General features: G+C 40.1%; 1 long non-coding RNA gene across 1 annotated transcript; it reads right to left on the bottom strand.

Annotated features, from left to right (window-relative positions):
* Positions 1-4619: 4619 nt before the first annotated feature.
* On the bottom strand, positions 4620-7222 carry LOC130459423 (uncharacterized). Its single transcript, XR_008918812.1, has 3 exons — positions 6844-7222; positions 6269-6367; positions 4620-4984 (listed from the first exon to the last, which is right to left on the bottom strand). It is a non-coding gene; the product is annotated as an uncharacterized lncRNA (long non-coding RNA).
* Between the last annotated feature and the right edge of the window lie 13980 nt (positions 7223-21202).

Here is a 21202-nt window from a genome sequence, read left to right as displayed (position 1 = left end):
CTGCTTCCATTCCATAGACCAATGAGAACGGATTTGCACCAGTTGAAGTGCGAATTTAAGTTCGATATCCCCACAATGTGAAATGTAGCTTTTAGGGCCAGTCCTTGTAATTGGTAGTCATTTTCATGATGATGGTCTTGACATTCTTGTTGGCTGCTTCGACTGCCCCATTGGTTTGTGGGCGATAAGGTGAAGAGTGATGATGTTGAATTTCCCGGAGCATGGGTCCGTTGGGATTGTTGTATTGAAAATTGCACGGTACCCCCCTTTTGAAGTTTGAACTGTTGAGGCTTGTAGATGTTTCTAGAACTTGGACCTTTGGAGTTTGTAACTTGAATTTTGTACTTTTGAATTGTAGATGCATTGCTCGGCACAACCTTGCTCGGTTAGAGATTATAGAACTTGAATTTTGAATCTTGGAATTGTAGATGCCTTGCTTGGCACAACCTTGCTCGGTTAGAGATTATAGAACTTGAATTTTGTACTTTAGAATTGTCGATGCCTTGCTTGGCACAACCTTGCTCGGTTAGAGATTATAGAACTTAAATTTTGAATCTTGTACTTGTCGAATGGGTCTTCACATTCTCCTTGGAAATGGGTTCCTTGATCACTGATGGACTTGTGAGGAACACCATATATGCATATAATGTTTTCTTGAATGAACTGGGACACTTGCTTGGAACCCAATACCTTGAAAGATCTGGAAACTTGGACTCTCGATTAAACCCGGCCTCTGGCTGCTTAGAGACCTCTTCTTGAATTTTGAGGGAAACATCCGGTTTCATGCGACGGAGTTTCTGCTTGATGGGTTTTGAACCTGGGATAAGGGGAATTGTATGTTGACTGATGCTTGGATCAACCCCTGGCATATCATGATAGGACCATGCGAAGACGTCTATGAACTCTGAAAGTAGCTTGATAAGATCGTCCCGCTCTGCTTGAGAAAGAGTTAAACCAATCTGAACTAGTTTTGAGTCACCGTTGTTAGAAAGGTTGATTTTTTCTGTTTCCTCAATTATGGGCGTCCTGTTTTCATGATTTTCGATAGCTTTTAGAAATTCAAAGTCAGTTTCTTATAAAGCAAAGTTGTTTGGATTAGGATTGTGTTTTGAATTAGGAGTCGAAGAGTAAGTAGAAATTGAAGTGTTATTAAAATCTACAATCATTACATCGACTGTTTTGACTTGAAGCTCGGCCTTTAGAGGCTCTTGATTGATGCAAGACTCTAGTTCTAGACACTTAGACTCAGTGCTAGACTCAGATCCAGACTCATCCTCTGACTCGGACTCGCTCATCATAGATCCTTCGCCCACAGTAATCTTTGAACATTTTGCCATTTGAATTGATTCTTGAGAGGGACTTTCTCCAGCCTTATGCATTGAAATGAGTTTCTTGATTGTCTTCGAGAGCCTTTATGCGAGCCTCGGCTTCCTCAACACGGTCATAGAGCTCAGCTACAACCCTTGCCAATGAGGTAATCTTGAATTGGATTTTGAGAGGAGGAGTCTGAGCACCTAGTTTGGACATGATTTTGAACTTTAGAACTTGAACTTCCCGACACATGATATGATATGTATGCAATGAATGAGACCTAGACTTGACTCTAAGTGCCACTCCGAAGATTCGGGATTTTGGATTTTGTACTTGTATCCGGATTTGCAACCCGTTGGAAATGTTTGAGAGGAGCCTTCATTATTTTGTGAAAGTTGACTCTTTGTACTAGAACTTGGGAAATCGAAAAGGAATATTTCGACCTACTGGAAATTGGACTTATTTGAAGGGGATTTCAACCCGCTCTAGGATTTGGAAATTGGACTTGTACTAGGAAATTGAATTTTCAAGGGAATTTCGACCCATTGGATTTGGAATATTTGAAGGGAATTTCAACCCGATTGAAAGAGAACTGGTTTTGTATTATTTAAAAGGGAATTGCAACCCGTCAATATTTTAGGGGAGTTTCAACCCATTGGACTTGGAATATTTGAAGGGAATTTCAACCCAATTGAAAGGGATTGATTTTGTATTATTTAAAGGGAATTTCAACCCGTCAATATTTTAGGGGAGTTTCAACCCATTGGACTTGGAATATTTGAAGGGAATTTCAACCCATTGGAATTTGTATTATTTCAGGGGATTTTCAACCGGTCAATATTTTAGGGGAATCTCAACCCATTGGAATTGGAGTATTTGAAGGGAATTTCAACCCATTGGATTTTGTATTATTTCAGGGGATTTTCAACCCGTAGATGGAATCTTGAACTTGTATTATTTCAGGGGATTTTCAACCCGTTGGAAGGAATCTTGAACTTGTATTCTTTCTGGGGATTTTTAACCCGATTGAACAATTGGACTTGTATTATTTCTGGGGATTTTCAACCCGATTGAACAATTGGACTTGTATTATTTCTGGGAATTTTCAACCCGATTGAACAATTGGACTTGTATTGTTTCTGGGGATTTTCAACCCGTTGGAAGTATTTTGACTTTTGTATTGGGAAGACGAGGATTTTTTTTTAACTTGAAGATGAGCTTGAAGTTTGAATTTGACTTGAAGTTTGAATTTTGAAATGGGAGGAGATGCACTTTCGTATATAGAATATGAGGCTTTGTGTTTGGAAAAATCCGGCATTGTGCCGCCGTTGGATTTGAAACATTGAATTTGGGAACTTGAAAGTCCGGCATTATGCCGCCGTGGACTTGGAATTTTGAAGTATAGGACTTGAGGTTCGAAAGGTTGAACATAGAACTTGAGGTTTGAGTTGAAAAGTCGGCATTGTGCCGGCAATGAGTTTGGATATTTGATCTTGAGGTTTTGAGATTGGAGTAAGCAACTTGAGTTTGAGGCTTGAAGACTTGAACGTTTGAAATAGGGAATCCGGCATGACGCCGTTGGCTTTGAGTTTTGAACTTGAAATTTGACTAGGAAATCCGGCATTATGACGCCATTGGATTTGGATTTGGAAATGGAAGTTTTGACTAGAAAATCCGGCATTATGGCGCCGTTGGATTGAGTCTTGACTCGAAACTCGAAATTTGAACTAGAAAATCCGGCATTATGGCGCCGTTGGATTTGGACTTGAAAATTGAGGTTTTGGACTAGTAAATTTGGATTGAACTTGAAACTCGGAATTTGGACTAGAAAATCCGGCATTATGACGCCGTTGGATTTGGACTTGACTTGGAAACTTGAGGTTTTGAAAATAGAAAATCCGGCATTACGACGCCGTTGGATTGCATTTTGAACTTTGAACTTGGAATTTTGACTCGAAAATCCGGCATTATGACGCCGTTGGATTGAATTTTGAACTTGAAAGTTGGAATTTGGACTCGAAAATCCGGCATTATTACGCCGTTGGATTGAATTTTGATTTTGTAGCTTGGAATTTGGACTTGAAAATCCGGCATTATGACGTCGTTGGATTGATTTTGAATTTGTAGCTTGGAATTTGGACTCGAAAATCCGGCATTATAACGCCGTTGATTTGGACTTGAATTTGGCATTTGTGCGTGAGGCGTGTTTGAGGGTTTTGAATCAAACGGAGTGGCACTCCTAAAGACCCTAAAAATCGGCGATTTAGATGCATGAGGTTGAATGATGCTCCTAGGGGTTTGGTTTCCTAGTTGGAGGCTAATTGGTTTTGGCAAGCTAGAACTCGAGGTTAGCCATTCACGCGTGCAAAGACGCGCACACAATGCACAAGTAGCACGTTGTCACACTAATCATGAATATGAATGCGACATGCAAAGTTCTCAACCTAAGGTCGGTCTAAGTTTTTGTATGATGCAAGTGGTCGGCTTTGGGTGTCAAAAAGGTACTCGGCTAAGAGACGGATCCGGCGACAAGCATTCACATCCGCCTAAGGGAAGTGTGTGTCGGCAGACGGCCTCCATAGTTGACATCGGGAATGTCAAGCAAATGCCAAGTTTTGGTAGGCGCTGAAATGGTCACACACTTTGGTCGGGAACCGTATGGAGAGTCACCATTTCGTTGCCCCCGGGGCTAGCCCGAATGTAGAACACATCCGTTTGGGCAAAGGTAGAAATTCATTTTTCAAAATATGGTTTTCGAAAAATGCATGAAATGCCTAGAAATTGAAATTGAAATCGTACTTGAATTTGTATTTGTAAAGCCCGTTTTTCGGCACTCGTTCACGAGGCTTTGGAGCGTCCTTCCAGATGCAAAAACAGACTAACTCCCAACACGAAAAGTTGAGCAAAAGTGGGCGACAAGCCACTGTGAGCCACTGTCCTGGATGCAGGCAGTGGCGTTGGGCGCAGGGGCTGCGCCTGGCGCCAAGGCTGGCATCCAGTACTTCGGCAGATCAGTGGCTGGTTACTCGAAATCTGCTCTCATTTTCGAAATTGAAATTAGAAATGTAACAGGCCGCCCTTAATGAGCTGCTTCCTAAACATACTTAGTCTTAATTTAAACAAACTCAACAAAATTACAACTAAAAACCCTGCGAAACAAACTTTAACTCTTCAAACCACTTCAAGGATTAATCACAGGTTTAGCCTATCTCAAAGACACTAATTAAAACTCTTAAACTTAATTAATTATTAAAAAACTAAAAAAACCGGCAGCACTTCCCCTAAACATGGACGACCTAAAACATTGCTTAGGATAATACGTCATAACCTTTTTCACCTGCTTCAATTACATCATTCCAACATATAACATATTCCAAAACATTACCAAGGCGTCACTGCAACAACCCACACTTAATAAGCTACTTCTCAGCACACTTAACTTTAAACCAAAGAAACTTAACTTAGCTAAGACTCCAATACAGATATGTAATCCATAAATTATAAACCAAAATCTTTAAGAAGAAATTATACAGCGCATTAACAAACTCTAGGAACTAAATTACATTTGGCGAATCCATACTCCAACCTTGGACACATAAGGCCATCGGAGAACTCTACGAACCTTGAACCTGAACTGAGACCTAACTCTTGCTACCTGCAAAACACTTTAACTCTGCCACCACCAGGACAGGTTCAAAGAACAAAATCAGCGGAAATCTGAGTACACACATCCAATCTAAAATGCATTTGATAGGTGGCTCAAAATAGTTTTAGCTTTTATGTTTTATTTTGAAATGTAACTTAGTCACTCAAAACACCTGAAAACTTTACTTGAAGAAGATTTATAATTCCTTTGAAATCAATTTCGTGAAATCCGTATGATTCAAACAATTGTTATTCTTTTAAAAGAAAACGCAATGCAACCATATCACCAGAGAATAATCACTATTGTTTACGACTTTACTTAGTATCCCACATGACTCCCAATTAACAATCACCTCAATAATTTAGCTAGCAGCTTATTACCCATCTAGTTACTATCATACTCTGACTCCTTTCCAATCATAACTCTAACAGTCATTTTTATACATATTTATTCATAGCTCAATACGAAACTCACTTCCACAAAGTTATCACATCGTATTACTTTGCTACATAACAAACTCACAAACACCATTCCAACTCACAATGCATGTTCGATATAATTTCATAATTCTCTTCATAAAGCTCTCATAACAATTCAAATGCAGATATCGACATTCGTAAGAAATTTATAACTCGTTGCGAAAACATACAACTCAAACTCAGCATAATAGCTTACACAGTCACAACATATTAGCTTACTGTTGGGGAAAGTGAACACCAACTGTCTCTATTTGGTGGGGGTCGTCACCCTCCTGATAAGCATACGCTTGCAAGACTTAAGTAGGACATGTCCCTAACTACGGGTCAAGCCCGCTTACCACGAGTAATACTCGCTTCCAAATATGGGTCAAGCCATTTACCACGAGTCTATTGATATAGCACTCGCTTCCATATATGGGTCAAGCCCATTTACCACGAGTCTACTAATGTAGCACTCGCTTCCAATGTTTTTTTTATCACCGATGCATGTGAGCACTACGCCACACATACTCGGCTACTCTCCCCTACTTAGGCATTCTATTAACAATTTATCTTAGTTCGTTCTCAAAATATGCATTCCCTCACTCGTGTATTAGCTTCATTCTCATCATATCTCAAACTCCATTTATTTCTCAGAATAAATCCACAACCCAATTAAATATCAATCTCAAGACTTGCTGACACTTTCTCTTATACTTAATCAAACTGTAACGATATGATTAAAATTTGGACACTATTCTCAACTATTCCTTTTAACTTAGAATCATTCTTTACCCTTAGTCACCATTTCTCTTGTGCTTTCAAACGTTGAAGATGGTCGGGCGATGTGTACCTTCAATAACCATTCATAAATCCCAAAGCTACATATTTGATCATCATCGTTCGCTTAACTTCATGACTCAAATCTTCTTAAACCATCCTCCATCAATCCCTCGAAAAAAAAAGACTTAAATTAATAAACTACCCACTCTATTATAACTAGGACTTAATGAATTCTCTTTGAAATCTCAATTGATTTTCGAAAAACCTAACGTAGAACTACATAGCACGTATTTTATTTTAAGAAAAACCATATTGGATTCGCTAATCATAGTTTGTGATTGAAAACATAAAATTCAACAATTAAATTTATATGCTTAATGAATATTAATTGATTAAATTATCAATTTGAAAATCTTAATTTCATAGCTATTCAAAAACTTTTTCGAAACAAACTAATACTTTCAAATTCCCTGTTTACAAAACTTGAGATTACTTCTTGATGGTTAGGATTACTTCCTACTTTATTAACTAATAACACACTAAAGCACAATTTAATTCAACCACTACTTCAATTGAATCGGTAAACTAGAATTGAAGAAATTGGCTAAATGAAAAGAAATTCGGGAGGATAGTTTGAGATCATACCCTTAAGGAAAATAGAGATCAGATATAGGGAAATCAAATCAATAATCAACAACGAAAACAACAATAGCAGCAGCAGCAACTCGAACAACAGCAGCGGCAATGACAACAGTAGCAGCAGCGGTAGCTGCTCCGGCAGCCCCTGACTCCGACGGAGAAGGTGGTGCACCGGACAAGAGGAGAGAGAAAATTAAAGAAGAAAGTTAGGGTTTCTTCAATTTGTGGGTTTTTAATTAAATACAATTGACAAAAGAGTTCAAGTAAATTTACCAATTGAGAAGAGAACCAAGATGAGGGTGGTTTTGCAGCCACCACAGGCGGCGGCGGCACCCAGCTTGGACGAGAGAAGGGAGGAGATGAGAGGGATGAGGAGCAAGGACAGACCGACAACAATACTAGCAACACACACCAACCACCGCGCCGGCGGAGGAGAAGAGAGTACGGCGTCGGTGGTGCGGTGGAGTAGAGAGCAAAGGAGGAGGAGAGAGACTGACCGTGAGGAGAGAGAAGGGGAAATGAAGGAGATTGGGTTGGGTTTTTGGTTTCTTTTAGTAAATGAAATAATAGGCTTCTAGTTAAGCTTAGATTTCTCTAGAAAGTCTTGCCACTTAAGCTATAGAGTAAATGGAAATTTGACAAAAGTAACACGATTTGGTTATCTATTCTAATCAACAAAAATCAGATTTGTAAATTCCAAAATAAAATATTAAACACTAAATTAAGGACTTGTAAATTTTTTGTTTAGGGAATATATCCAAGGCAAATAAATTAACTAAACAAATAAAAATAAAATAATACATTGTTTGTGACTGATCTGATTTAAAATTAAAATCCTAATTCCATGATAAATTATTGAGTTTAGATAAATTAATTTAAAATTTAACAAAAATCTAAACTCTTTAAACAAATAAACTTCTAGACATTTATCTCAAGGTAAAACTCTAGAATCAATTCGAAGACTAGCTTAAATATAATATTATAATAATAAATAAGAATTCAATTTCATTCACCAACTTAATAACGATCTTAATCTCAAATTAGGTTTAAGAAAAATTCTAATAACACGTTTAAGACGATAATCACTTTTAAAATCATACTAAGAGCTGCTTAAAATCAGGGCTATTACAAGAAAAGTCCCCAGTGGAGTCGCCAGAATTGTAGGGGGTGTTTTTTCCCGTTCCTACAAGGGGGGGTTGGCACGCGGCGGTTCGTTTAGAGAACCGTTGAGTTGTTTTTGCACCTCGAAGGAGTCGCCACCAAACTTTATTTTAGGTCCCGTTTGGGAAGACCGCAAAATGACTCTATTTTTGGATAAGGCCTTGAATCCTTGAAAAGGATGGGTGAGATCCGGGCTCGGGAACAAAAATGCTTATTCGGCGAGCTTTAGTAATATTCAAGTACGTTGGCACAACATTATTTCGAAAATAAACCCTAAGATTACACTATGTGGGTTTGAAATTTAGAGCAAAATAGAATTTCTAATTGTACGGTGGTCACTTTGCTTTAAAGATTGATTTAAGGAACCTAAGGCCGGTTTGTCCAAAAATATCTTCGTTGCGCGTGATGTAACCTTTGTATTTTGTTGTATTTAGCATGTTGGTGATGAAAGCGATAAAGCACATAAAGCAACATCACAATACTAAATAAAGTGCGGAATTAGTATATACAAGACCCCCTAGAAAAGGACTAGGGAGTAGGTCCACATTGCCTAGAAATGGACTAGGCAAGTAAAGGTGCGGAATTGAAAGTGCGAAATTGAAATTGCGGTATTGAAATTGCGGTATTGAAAGTGCGATATTGAAATTGCGGTATTGAAAGGTGCGATATTGAAATTGCAATATTGAAAGGTGCATAATTGAAATTTGTACTTGGGCACATGAGATTCGAACGCCAAGCGGCTCCTTAAAAATAAGTGCGCCCGACACGAATTCAAAGCCAAAAATCACAACTTGGGAGAGGTTGCTCAACCCAAATATCCTAGATTTTGCATATTAAACTTGAAATTGAAAGCTTGAATTTGAAAATTTTGAACTTGAAATGATTGAAATTTGAACTTGAAATGATCCTAGCTTAGAGAGGTAGTTATGAACAACCCTAAACATGGTGGGATCTTGAAATTTGAAAACTTGAACTTATATATTGAAAAATGGAGTCTTGAATCTCAAAAGACTAAACCTTTAAATGCTAAAAAGGTGTCATCTTTGATTACTCCACACTTGAAGGTGATGCTAGTTCAAAGAGATGAATGTAAGCAAGTTTGAACATCCTTGACCTTGAAAGTTTGTATTTTGTATTTTGAAAAAGTTTGTATTATTGAAAAAGCATGTATGATTGTTTCAAGTGGTGTTTTTTATGGCAAAAAACACCAACTTGCTAATCATTTGAAATCAAAATAGCATGATTGATTGAAATGGGATTCGGATTTACCTAGTTAGGCTTAGGCACGAGCTCCCAATTGCTTTTGAATTTAGGAATTTTGTATGTGTTTTTGAGGAGTTTTTGAGTTTGTATTGTGAGGAGTAATGTCGAAATTACGACGTTGTGTGTGTTGTGCTCCCCCTTTTTTCGATGGAAATGAGGGGTATTTATAGGAGGGAATGGTGCAAAACGCCAGCACACGCCAGCGCCTGGCGCCAGGCCAGCGCTGTGCGCTGCTGACGTGGCCTGAATGCCGCCAAAAAGGACGGAAAGATGCCGTCCTTGATTTGTCTTGTATGGGTGTACCTTCGTACGAATAGTACGATGTTTGACGTGTAGTGTTTGCTTGGAGGTTAAGACTTGAATTTGCGTCTAAAAACAAGCCTTTCTCGGGTTTTTGAATTCCGGTTTTACGGGACGGGGCCCGGCATGCTCGGTTTTGTGGGTCGGCGCCCGAATTTGACTTGCCTTATATGATTTTGAGTGGAAAAGGCCTAGTAAGACCAATGGGATGGTCCACTAATTGATATTGAACTTGGATTTTGAAATTGGATTTTGGAAGTTGTATTTTGTACCGAGTTCCGGGAGGGGAACGGTCTCGGGGATTGGATTTTGGACCTTGGATTTTGGAGGTGTTCTTAGCAATTTGGATTTCCGCCTGGAGTTACTCCAATCGCCTTACAAGGATAATGGTATCGTCATCATCCCAAAGGGGAGACACAAATTAGGTGTCTACAATAATTAAGTTTCTCCATTGCGTTTATAGGAGTTGATTTCTAGTAAGTTGTGATTCGCACAGTGGCCCCCGTACTTAGGTATTCTAGGTACGTACAAGTCTAGGGCGACCACATTATTTTCCAAGGGACATTACATGATTGTTATTGATGTGAATTATATATATTACGTGAACTTGGTGGATTCATGTTTGTTTTGGTGAACGATCATGTGGATTATTATATTGGAAACGTTGAATTATTGGTTGAACAAGCATGTTGGGATTATTATGAGCATGGATTTCATTGGCAATCATGTTTTTCAATATTTATGCATGTATGGTTTGTTTCACATGCAAGGGATGAATTATGTATTGTTATGCTATTGTACGGGATGTCTAGCATACTTTTGAGCCAATTATTCGTGCCTCGTTGCACTATTTATTTTACCACATGTGAAGGGTTCGCTCACGTAAGCCACCGCACATGTAGAGTTGAGTTGGGAATATTATATGAAATGAATTAGGATTTGTCATGCAAGGGCACAACCCTCATGTTAATGGGCATGATGTGGAATCTCACTTTGGTGAGAAGGAACCTGGTAGTAATTTCACAATGTCTTGCCTTGATTGATCACAAGTCCTAAAGCACTAAAATAAGATTGTTTTGGTTGTTGTTTATTAATTGTATGTGTGTATGTTTGTTGAGTCTTGAGTTCGCCTTTAATAAAATATTAATAAACGTAAAGTGCAACCAGAACAAGCTTCAAAACTCTTGGAACATATATACCTTGAGTATGAACAATGGGGGGAGACTTGCCGGAAAGCTTGATCTCCTACTAAAGATACAAGACGTTGTTTCATTCATATTATGCGCATGAATTCCATCGGTATGGCCCGAACCTCGGTATGGCCCGATATTATTATTTATTATTTGGTGTATGGTTGGCTCCCATCACCCTTCCTTTACGGAATATTCTTTTGGCCCGTTCGAAGCTTATTCTAATTAAATTGTGAGTCAAGAGTCGAGTCAAGAGTCGAGTCAAGAGTCGAGTCTTGTATTCATGATTTGCTTGTTATTTATTTAATGTCTTTTGCATGTTGATTAGTACTTAGTGAGTGATGCATGTTTATAGTTTTATCTCACTCTAGCCTTGTAAGTACTCAGCTTTTTGCTGACTACGTGCTTTGTGTCTTTTGGTCATGGCCTTTGCCTTAATGACCCTATGATGATCCATCATTTGCACGTGCATTGTTGGGGAGTAGAATAATATAGCAGGTTGGTAGATCAAAGTACGATCAAAATCATGTGGCTTGGGATGATTGAGAGAGTTGCATGCTTTCGTTCTTTGAAACTATTTTATTTAATTTAATTATGTTTGAATTCGTTGAACTTTTATACTTTGGTTTTTGAGCCGTCATGGTTCCAATTTGTAGGTGGCCTCGATATTTTATTAATTATGTTTTGAAAAGTTAGTTCACATTAAATTCCTCTGCGTAATTCTGGTACTAGCCTTAACCGTTATCACGGTGGCGGTAATACTTTAGTAATTCCTTTATTTTATGTTGGAAAATGGTTTTATAAAAGCAAGGAATTATTAGGGTGTTACAGTCTCCGCCTGGGGTTCTCTGTCAACGAATCCTCTACGGTCGCGACGGCACTCCTATACAAAATATAATTTCAAGAATCAACATCCAAGTTCAAATTTCCAGAATACAAATTTCAAGATCAAGAAAGGCACCTCTCTGTCCCAGCCAGAAAGCTTTCGGGTTAGCTTGGCACAATGCCTCTTCCAAGAATCAAGCAAAAGCATCCAGCGATGCACTCTCGCCCGAGGCGCCTGCATACAAAATCCGGGATCAATTTCCCAGTACAAGATTACAAACAGTTACAAAAAATGCAACAGTACTTACAGCGGCATAATGCTCAGGTACAACATCATAGGATTTCCGGTGCGGAGGAGAAGCAAAAGGGATGGTCTCCACCACCTCTTCCCCGTCCGAGTTCTCATAGCGGAGGATCCTATTAGCATGGGGAATGTCCTCAGGATCAACCTCCTCCTCCTAAATATAATCATACAATCATCCAATCAATACAAGAATACAAGAATACAAGGTTCAAAAGCTCACCGGCAGTACGAAGCGTACTGGTGGAGCCAGCCTCCTCAGGAAGTCGTCATAGCTCCCCTTCCTGTGTACAAAATCCCTCCAAGAGCGGCAAACAGCATTGCCCCTAGCCTCCATATAGAGTCGGGCCAGTTCTTCATCCAACGCCAGCATGGACCCCGGTGGGTCCTTGGGGATAAGTCTCTCCCCCGAATTGTGCTGAGGGGACACTCGCTCCCCTAGGTACCACATATGGCGGTACACCCCTGGAAGCAAAACCCGCTGCCCAGACAGGAAAGGGGCACGAGCAGCTGAGCCAGGTATAAGCGCGTTGGCAAAAGGACGCCATACCACCTGCAAAACAGACAACACAGGAAACAATACAAATACGAATACAAGGAGGGCACAACAGTACAAGAATATTACCTCGTCAGCAGGAAGGACTCTCCAAGCTTTGCGAGAGGACGCTAGAGGCACACTCTTGCGCACCGCTCCTATCCAAGAGGCAGCATACGGGTAAGCCGCATCTCTAGTACGATCCGGCGCCAAAGTCGGAAAGTGCTCATATATCCAAATCTTTCAAGAAGCAAGCAAAACATCAGTCAAGTTCAAATACAAGCATACAAGTACAAAGTACAAGGTACAAGGAGTCTTAAATACCTCCAGCGCACTCCACAGAGCAGCCATGCTCGGGTCACTCCCCGGCGCAGTCTGGGAAGCCCGCTTCATCTCGTACAAGAGGTGCCTATATGCCAAGCCACCCCAGTTATAGCTCAAAACAGCTCTCAAGTCCCTCAGAACGGACAGAAACCTGATATGCACCCGACTGTTCCTACTCGGGACCATCATTCTGCTCACCAAGGCTAGGAGAAAGAGCCTAACCCTCTGCTCCGCGGATACACCCACACCGCAGATAGCCTCCACGATCACCGTCACAGAAGCATGGGCATCGTCGTCTGACAAGTCAACAACAGGGCCGAGCAAGTCCCTGGCAGCGGCCGAGCGCCACGTCAGCTCGGAATCAAAGGTCACATTCCTCTTAGAGAAAGGAAGACCTGTAATCATGGCAAACTCAAATGGGGTAATGGTGATCTCCCCCCATGCCATGTAGAAGGTGTTGGTAGTATCCCACCATCGCTCCAACAAAGCCCACAGCCGGGGCTTGATCCCCGTTCTCCTCGACGTACCTCCCATGGTACGCCAGAAGTCGGCCAGGCCCGTCTGCGACCAAATCTCCATGGCTGTTAGGTTATGATTCATATGACATTTACATAGATCATGCGGAAACAACCATTAACCCAGGAAACATATTATTTACACATAATCATATAGCATAATTAGATGCATACTCTTTGTTGCGTGCCTTCCCTAGCTGCGCCCGAACCGAACAAGAACAAGTCTTTTAGGACTCCAAGTGTCGTCCCTCCGTAGAAAGTCCACAGCACGTCCGGATCCGCCTTAAGATTGACCAACTAGAATCGCCCTTAAGGTACTCAGAAAATTCGGCACTTTTGGGGCAAGATGGGTGTTTGAATTTTCTCTCAAAAACTCACTTTTGAATACTTTGAAACTTGTATATAAATTATGACCCCTAGGCCTTTATTTATAGAGTTATGGAAAAGGAATCGTAATCCTAGTAGGATGCGAATTAATTGGAATTAGAATTCTACATGAATTCTACTTAATCAATTTATCCAATAGGAATAGACATTTAATCATACACTGACTCTTGCAGATTCAGGAATCTCGCATGAGCTCAAACTCACACACACACGGCAGCCACAAGGGCTGCCCACGCATGCGAGCAGCAGCCCACGCAGCGCGGCCCACGCATGCGCGGCCTTGTGCGCGCTGGGCTGTGGCGTGCGTGCTTGCTGGGCGATGGCCTGGCTTCGTGCTGGGCCTTCGTCCGGCAGGCCTCGTCCGATGCTAATTCGTACGATACGCTTCCGATTAAATTTCCATTTCCGGAATCTATTTCCGATACGAACAATATTTAATATTTCCGATTCCGGAATTAATTTCCGTTTCGAACAAATATTTAATATTTCCGTTTCCGGAATTATTTTCCGATTCCGGTAATATTTCCGATTCTGACAATATTTCCGTTTCCGGCAATATTTCCGATTCTGGTAATATTTCCATTTCCAACAATATTTTCCGATACGTACCATGTTTCCGTTTCCGGCAACATCTACGACTTGGATAATATTCATATTTCCGATACGATCCATATTTCCGTTTCCGGCAATATCATCGTTTCCGGAGTATTCATTTCTTGCCTGTGACGATCTTAGCTCCCACTGAAACCAAGATCCGTCGGTTCCGAATATTCATAGATGGAGTATTTAATGCCATTAAATACTTGATCCGTTTACGTACTATTTGTGTGACCCTACGGGTTCAGTCAAGAGTAAGCTGTGGATTAATATCATTAATTCCACTTGAACTGAAGCGGCCTCTAGCTAGGCATTCAGCTCACTTGATCTCACTGAATTATTAACTTGTTAATTAATACTGAACCGCATTTATTAGACTTAACATAGAATGCATACTTGGACCAAGGGCATTATTTCCTTCAGTCTCCCACTTGTCCTTAGGGACAAGTGTGCATTTCCTAATTCCTTTGTCGCTCGATGCTTGCTCTTGAACATAAGGTAAGAGTTGTCATCCTTATTATGTCCAGAGGTGTTCCTCGGTTTCAGAGTTCAACTGATCAAATAAACAGATAATCATAGCCTATGATTCATCCGAGCACGGCCATGCATTTCACAGTTTCTAGCTCTCCGAGTGGCCTTGTACAACTTTTAAGCATCTCATCCCGATTTATGGGAGGACAATCCCAATCTTGCGATCTTGAGATTAGACTTCGTTTGATAGGTGATTACCTGAGCGTTGCCTTTATAGCCTCCTTTTACGGTGCGACGGTTGGTCAACGTCAAAGCAACCAGTTCTCAAACAAGTAATCTCAAATCACTCAGGTATTGAGGATTTAGTGTCTAATAATTTAATGAAATTTACTTATGACAGACTTTCATCTCTTACAGTAAAGTTTCATAGGTCTTGTCCGATACTAGTCTTCCCAAAGTAAGTATCTATGCAAATGATTATGACATTGCCATGTCCACATAGTTCAAGAAACAGAACTACTAGTCATCTTGCATTCTAATCGTCTAACGTTTTCTATGCGTCCAATTTTATAGAAAACTCCGATTAGGGACCATTTTCAACCTTTGACATTCAAGTTCACTTGATAGACATTTCTTAGTCACAGGACTGGTCCTGACAGTCTATCTTGAATATATCGTCAAGTTGAAGGGACTCATCATTTAATAAACCACAAATTAAATGGAAAAATGAATTCCTTTCATTTATTGTGAATGATTAACCAATAATGTTTTACAAAGATTTAAACTCTAAAACTTTAAAACATTTAAACAGAGACATCAAAGCCATTCTCCAATATGCTTGATTCCCATAGCTGCAGTGTGCGAGTTGTGCTTCGCTTGCGGCAGAGGTTTAGTTAATGGATCTGATATGTTGTCATCAGTTCCAATTTTGCTTATCTCGACTTCTTTTCTTTCAACGAACTCTCGTAGAAGGTGAAATCTACGAAGTACATGCTTGACTCTCTGGTGGTGTCTAGGCTCTTTTGCCTGTGCAATAGCTCCGTTATTATCACAATACAGGGCTATTGGTCCTTTAATGGAGGGGACTACACCAAGTTCTCCTATGAACTTCCTTAGCCATATAGCTTCCTTTGCTGCTTCATGTGCAGCAATGTACTCCGCTTCAGTTGTAGAATCCGCAATGGTGCTTTGCTTAGCACTTTTCCAGCTTACTGCTCCTCCGTTGAGGCAGAAGACAAACCCAGACTGTGATCTGAAATCATCTTTGTCGGTTTGGAAACTTGCGTCCGTATAGCCTTTAACAATTAATTCATCATCTCCACCATAGACCAGGAAGTCATCTTTGTGCCTTTTTAGGTACTTCAGAATGTTCTTGGCAGCAGTCCAATGCGCCTCTCCTGGGTCTGACTGGTATCTGCTCGTAGCACTGAGTGCGTACGCAACATCCGGGCGTGTACATATCATAGCATACATTATTGAACCAATCAATGATGCATATGGAATCCCATTCATTCGTCTACGCTCATCAAGTGTTTTTGGGCACTGAGTCTTGCTTAGAGTCATTCCATGAGACATGGGTAGGTAGCCTCGCTTGGAGTCCGCCATCTTGAACCTATCAAGCACCTTATTGATATAAGTGCTTTGACTAAGTCCAATCATCTTTCTAGATCTATCTCTGTAAATCTTGATGCCCAATATGTACTGTGCTTCCCCTAGATCCTTCATCGAAAAACATTTCCCAAGCCAAATCTTGACAGAGTTCAACATAGGAATGTCATTTCCGATAAGCAATATGTCGTCGACATATAATACTAGGAAAGCAATTTTGCTCCCACTGACCTTCTTGTATACACAAGATTCGTCTGCGTTCTTGATGAAACCAAAGTCACTGACCGCTTCATCAAAACGTATATTCCAGCTCCTGGATGCCTGCTTCAATCCGTAGATTGATTTCTTTAGCTTGCATACCTTTTTAGCATTCTTTGGATCCTCAAAACCTTCAGGCTGTGTCATAAACACAGTTTCTGTTAAAACGCCGTTTAAGAAAGCAGTTTTGACATCCATCTGCCATATTTCGTAATCGTAATATGCAGCGATTGCTAACATTATTCGAATAGACTTTAGCATTGCAACTGGTGAAAAGGTTTCATCGTAATCCACACCGTGGACTTGCCTGTAACCTTTCGCAACCAATCTAGCTTTGAAAACTTCAAGTTTCCCATCCTTGTCCTTTTTCAGTTTGAAAACCCATTTGCTTCCAATGGCTTGGTAGCCATCTGGCAAATCGACCAAATCCCATACTTGGTTTTCAGACATGGAGTCTAATTCAGATTGCATGGCTTCTTGCCATTGCTTGGAGCTAGGGCTCGTCATAGCTTGCTTGTAAGTCGCAGGTTCATCACTTTCAAGTAATAGAACGTCATAGCTCTCGTTCGTCAAAATACCTAAGTACCTTTCCGGTTGAGATCTATATCTTTGCGATCTACGCGGGGTAACATTTCTAGATTGACCATGATTCTCACCAGATTCTTCTAAAGATCTCTGAGTTTCATCCTGAATGTCATCTTGAGCATTCTCTAGAGTTTGTTGTTCGACTCGAATTTCTTCGAGGTCTACTTTTCTCCCACTTGTCATTTTGGAAATGTGATCTTTCTCCAAAAAGACACCATCTCGAGCAACAAACACTTTGTTCTCAGATGCATTGTAGAAGTAATACCCCTTTGTTTCCTTTGGATAGCCCACAAGGATACATTTGTCAGATTTTGGATGAAGTTTGTCTGAAATTAATCGTTTGACGTATACTTCACATCCCCAAATCTTAAGAAAAGACACATTTGGAGGCTTTCCAAACCATAATTCGTATGGAGTCTTTTCGACAGCTTTAGACGGAGCTCTATTTATAGTGAGTGCAGCTGTATTTAGTGCATGTCCCCAAAATTCTAATGGAAGTTCGGCCTGACCCATCATTGACCTGACCATGTCTAGCAAGGTTCTGTTCCTCCGTTCTGACACACCGTTCCATTGTGGTGTTCCAGGAGGAGTCAATTCTGATAGAATTCCACATTCTTTCAGATGGTCATCAAATTCATAGCTCAGATATTCACCGCCTCTATCAGACCGCAGTGCCTTAATCTTCTTGCCTAATTGATTCTCTACTTCACTCTGAAATTCCTTGAATTTGTCAAAGGATTCAGACTTATGCTTCATTAGGTAGACATAACCATACCTACTGAAGTCATCAGTGAAAGTGATAAAGTAGCTGAAACCACCTCTAGCATTTGTACTCATTGGTCCACATACATCTGTATGGATTAAACCCAATAGTTCATTTGCTCTTTCTCCGACTTTAGAGAAAGGTTGCTTTGTCATTTTGCCAAGTAAACATGATTCGCATTTACCATAATCCTCTAAGTCAAATGGTTCTAGAATTCCTTCCCTTTGAAGTCTTTCTAAGCGTTTCAAGTTTATATGGCCTAATCGACAATGCCACAGATAGGTGAGATCTGAATCATCCTTTTTGGCCTTTTTGGTATTTATGTTATATACTTGTTTGTCGTGATCTAATAAATAAAGTCCATTGACTAATCTAGCAGATCCATAAAACATCTCTTTAAAATAAAACGAACAACTATTGTCTTTTATTATAAAGGAAAATCCCTTAGCATCTAAGCAAGAAACTGAAATGATGTTTTTAGTAAGACTTGGAACATGGAAACATTCTTCCAGTTCCAAAACTAGCCCGGAGGGCAACGACAAATAGTAAGTTCCTACAGCTAATGCAGCAATCCGTGCTCCATTTCCCACTCGTAGGTCGACTTCTCCCTTGCTTAACTTTCTACTTCTTCTTAGTCCCTGTGGATTGGAACATAAGTGTGAGCCACAACCTGTATCTAATACCCAAGAAGTTGAATTAGCAAGTATACAGTCTATAACGAAAATACCTGAAGATGGAACGACTGTTCCGTTCTTCTGATCTTCCTTTAGCTTCAAGCAATCTCTCTTCCAATGCCCCTTCTTCTTGCAGTAGAAGCATTCGGATTCAGAAGTGGGTTGACTGACCTTCCTCTTTGCAGATTTGGCGCCAGTTTGCTTAGTTGGGCTGGCCTTGTTGCCACCTTTCTTAGCATTCCTCTTCTTTCCAGATTTCTTGAACTTGCCCCCACGCACCATAAGCACATCCTGCTTATCACTTTTGAGCGTCTTTTCAGCGGTCTTCAGCATACCGTGAAGCTCAGTGAGCGTTTTGTCCAGACTATTCATACTGTAGTTCAGTTTGAACTGATCATACCCGCTATGAAGAGAATGGAGGATGGTGTCTATAGCCATTTCCTGAGAAAATTGCTGATCCAGCCGACTCATATTCTCAATGAGTCCAATCATTTTGAGAACATGTGGACTTACGGGCTCGCCTTTCTTAAGCTTGGTCTCAAGAATTTGCCTATGAGTCTCGAATCTTTCGACTCGAGCCAGATCTTGGAACATGTTCTTCAACTCACTGATGATTGTGAAAGCATCTGAGTTGATGAACGTTTTCTGCAGATCCGCACTCATGGTGGCGAGCATTAGACATTTCATATCCTTGTTGGCATCAATCCAACGATTGAGGGCTGCCTGAGTGATCCCGTCGCCTGGAGCTTCGGGCATCGCCTCATCTAGGACATACTCCTTTTCTTCCTGCATAAGAACTATTTGCAAGTTCCTTTGCCAGTCAAGGAAGTTTTTCCCGTTCAACTTCTCCTTTTCGAGAATTGATCGAATGTTGAATGAATTGTTGTTTGCCATATTAAAACTACAATTGAAAAGAATAAACAAATAAATAACCATTCACAGTTTCTCTTAATAAACTTAAATTCTAGCATACATGCATAATTCAATGTTTATTAAGCATTTTATTCAAGTTATGTGTTCCGGCAGGTGTGAATAAAATGATTCCAAGATCCTAAAATCATTGAAGAACTAAGCACAGTTTGTCGACTTAATCCTAGAACATCTTAGGTAAGCAAAAGCCTTTTGCTAATAGTCTAGAAACTATTCTTGGTTGATAGGTACGTCTAAGAACTTATTAGGTAAACCTATCGAATTTTGCCACGACATAAAAGGACTCCTTACTTATATCGTTGAGTTTCACCAAAACTAACATGTACTCACAATTATTTGTGTACCTTGCCCCTTTAGGACCAATAAGTAACACCTCGCTGAGCGAAAACTATTACTAGATTGATGTAAAGGATATCCAAGCAAGTGTATATTTTGGCATGGCACCTTTTAACTCAATTTTTAAGTTTGGAACTTAAGGCTCTTACTATGTTGGTTAGATTTTAAGTGAACTAAAATCCTTAATCATGCAACATAATCAAGCTTTTGATCTCATGCATTTTAAGACATATTTAAAGCAATAAATAACTTAAAACATGCATAAGATATTTGTGATCTAGTATGGCCCGACTTCATCTTGAAGCTTTGACTTCAAAGTCCGTCTTGAAAATCTCCGTGGGAGGCACCATTTTCTTCAAATAGGATAAGTTATAACTAATTACAACTATTTGATGGTACGCAGACCATAATTGAATTGAAAAACAACTTTGGTACTTTAGACCAATTACATTCAAATTAATGGTACGCAGACCATATTTTCTATCCTATTTGGGCCATACTAGTCACTTCATAACCTGCAAAACAGTACATATACAATATATACCATTCACCCATTCATTATCATGAATGGCCCACATAGCTGGTTAGTTAAACACATTATGCATCACGTAAACATTTGCAGCAATTAATCAAGGGCACCAATAATCTACCAATTATTCAGTCCTTATTAATTCTAATCGAGTTGTTTTAACCTTAAGGATTTGTAGACCTAATCAAGAGTTTATGACTAAAAAGTGCTCCCACTCAAACCAATAAATTCATATGCTTTACTAATTTTAAACATAAAATTGTATTTCTAGTCTAACCGGAAACATACAAATTTAATTAAAATTTAAAGCTCATATAAATCTATAATTGAATCCAAAATTTAATTTAATTTCAGTCGCATTTAAATTAATTCATGATTTTAATTTTAGTAAAATAATTAGAATAAATTCCATTTATTATAATTATAATATTCAAAATTAAAATCCAAGAAATTAATTTAAATTATTAATTTTAAAAATTAATTAAAATTACGTGAACTGAAATTTTCAAATTAAACATTCAAAACGATCTAATCGAAACGCAAACACCCTACGCGTTGCACGCCCATGGGCCGTACGCACACAGCCATTGCTGGCCATGTGCGCGCAGCCCATGCGCTCGTCGCATAGCTGCTGCTGTCCTATCCGCAAGCCTCCGCACAGCGCCCACCGCACGCGAGCTATCGCTCGCAGCGCGCGCGCGTTACCGCGCTCGCTGGTGCGCGAGATCGCTCGCTGGTGCGCGCGAGCCATCGCTCGCTGGGGCGCTGCATCGCTCGCTGGTGCGCGCGAGCCATCGCTCGCTGGCGCGCGAG

Source organism: Spinacia oleracea, chromosome 4, assembly GCF_020520425.1.
Source record: "Spinacia oleracea cultivar Varoflay chromosome 4, BTI_SOV_V1, whole genome shotgun sequence".
Classification (NCBI taxonomy): domain Eukaryota; kingdom Viridiplantae; phylum Streptophyta; class Magnoliopsida; order Caryophyllales; family Amaranthaceae; genus Spinacia; species Spinacia oleracea.
This window is presented reverse-complemented; position numbering and strand designations above follow the sequence as displayed.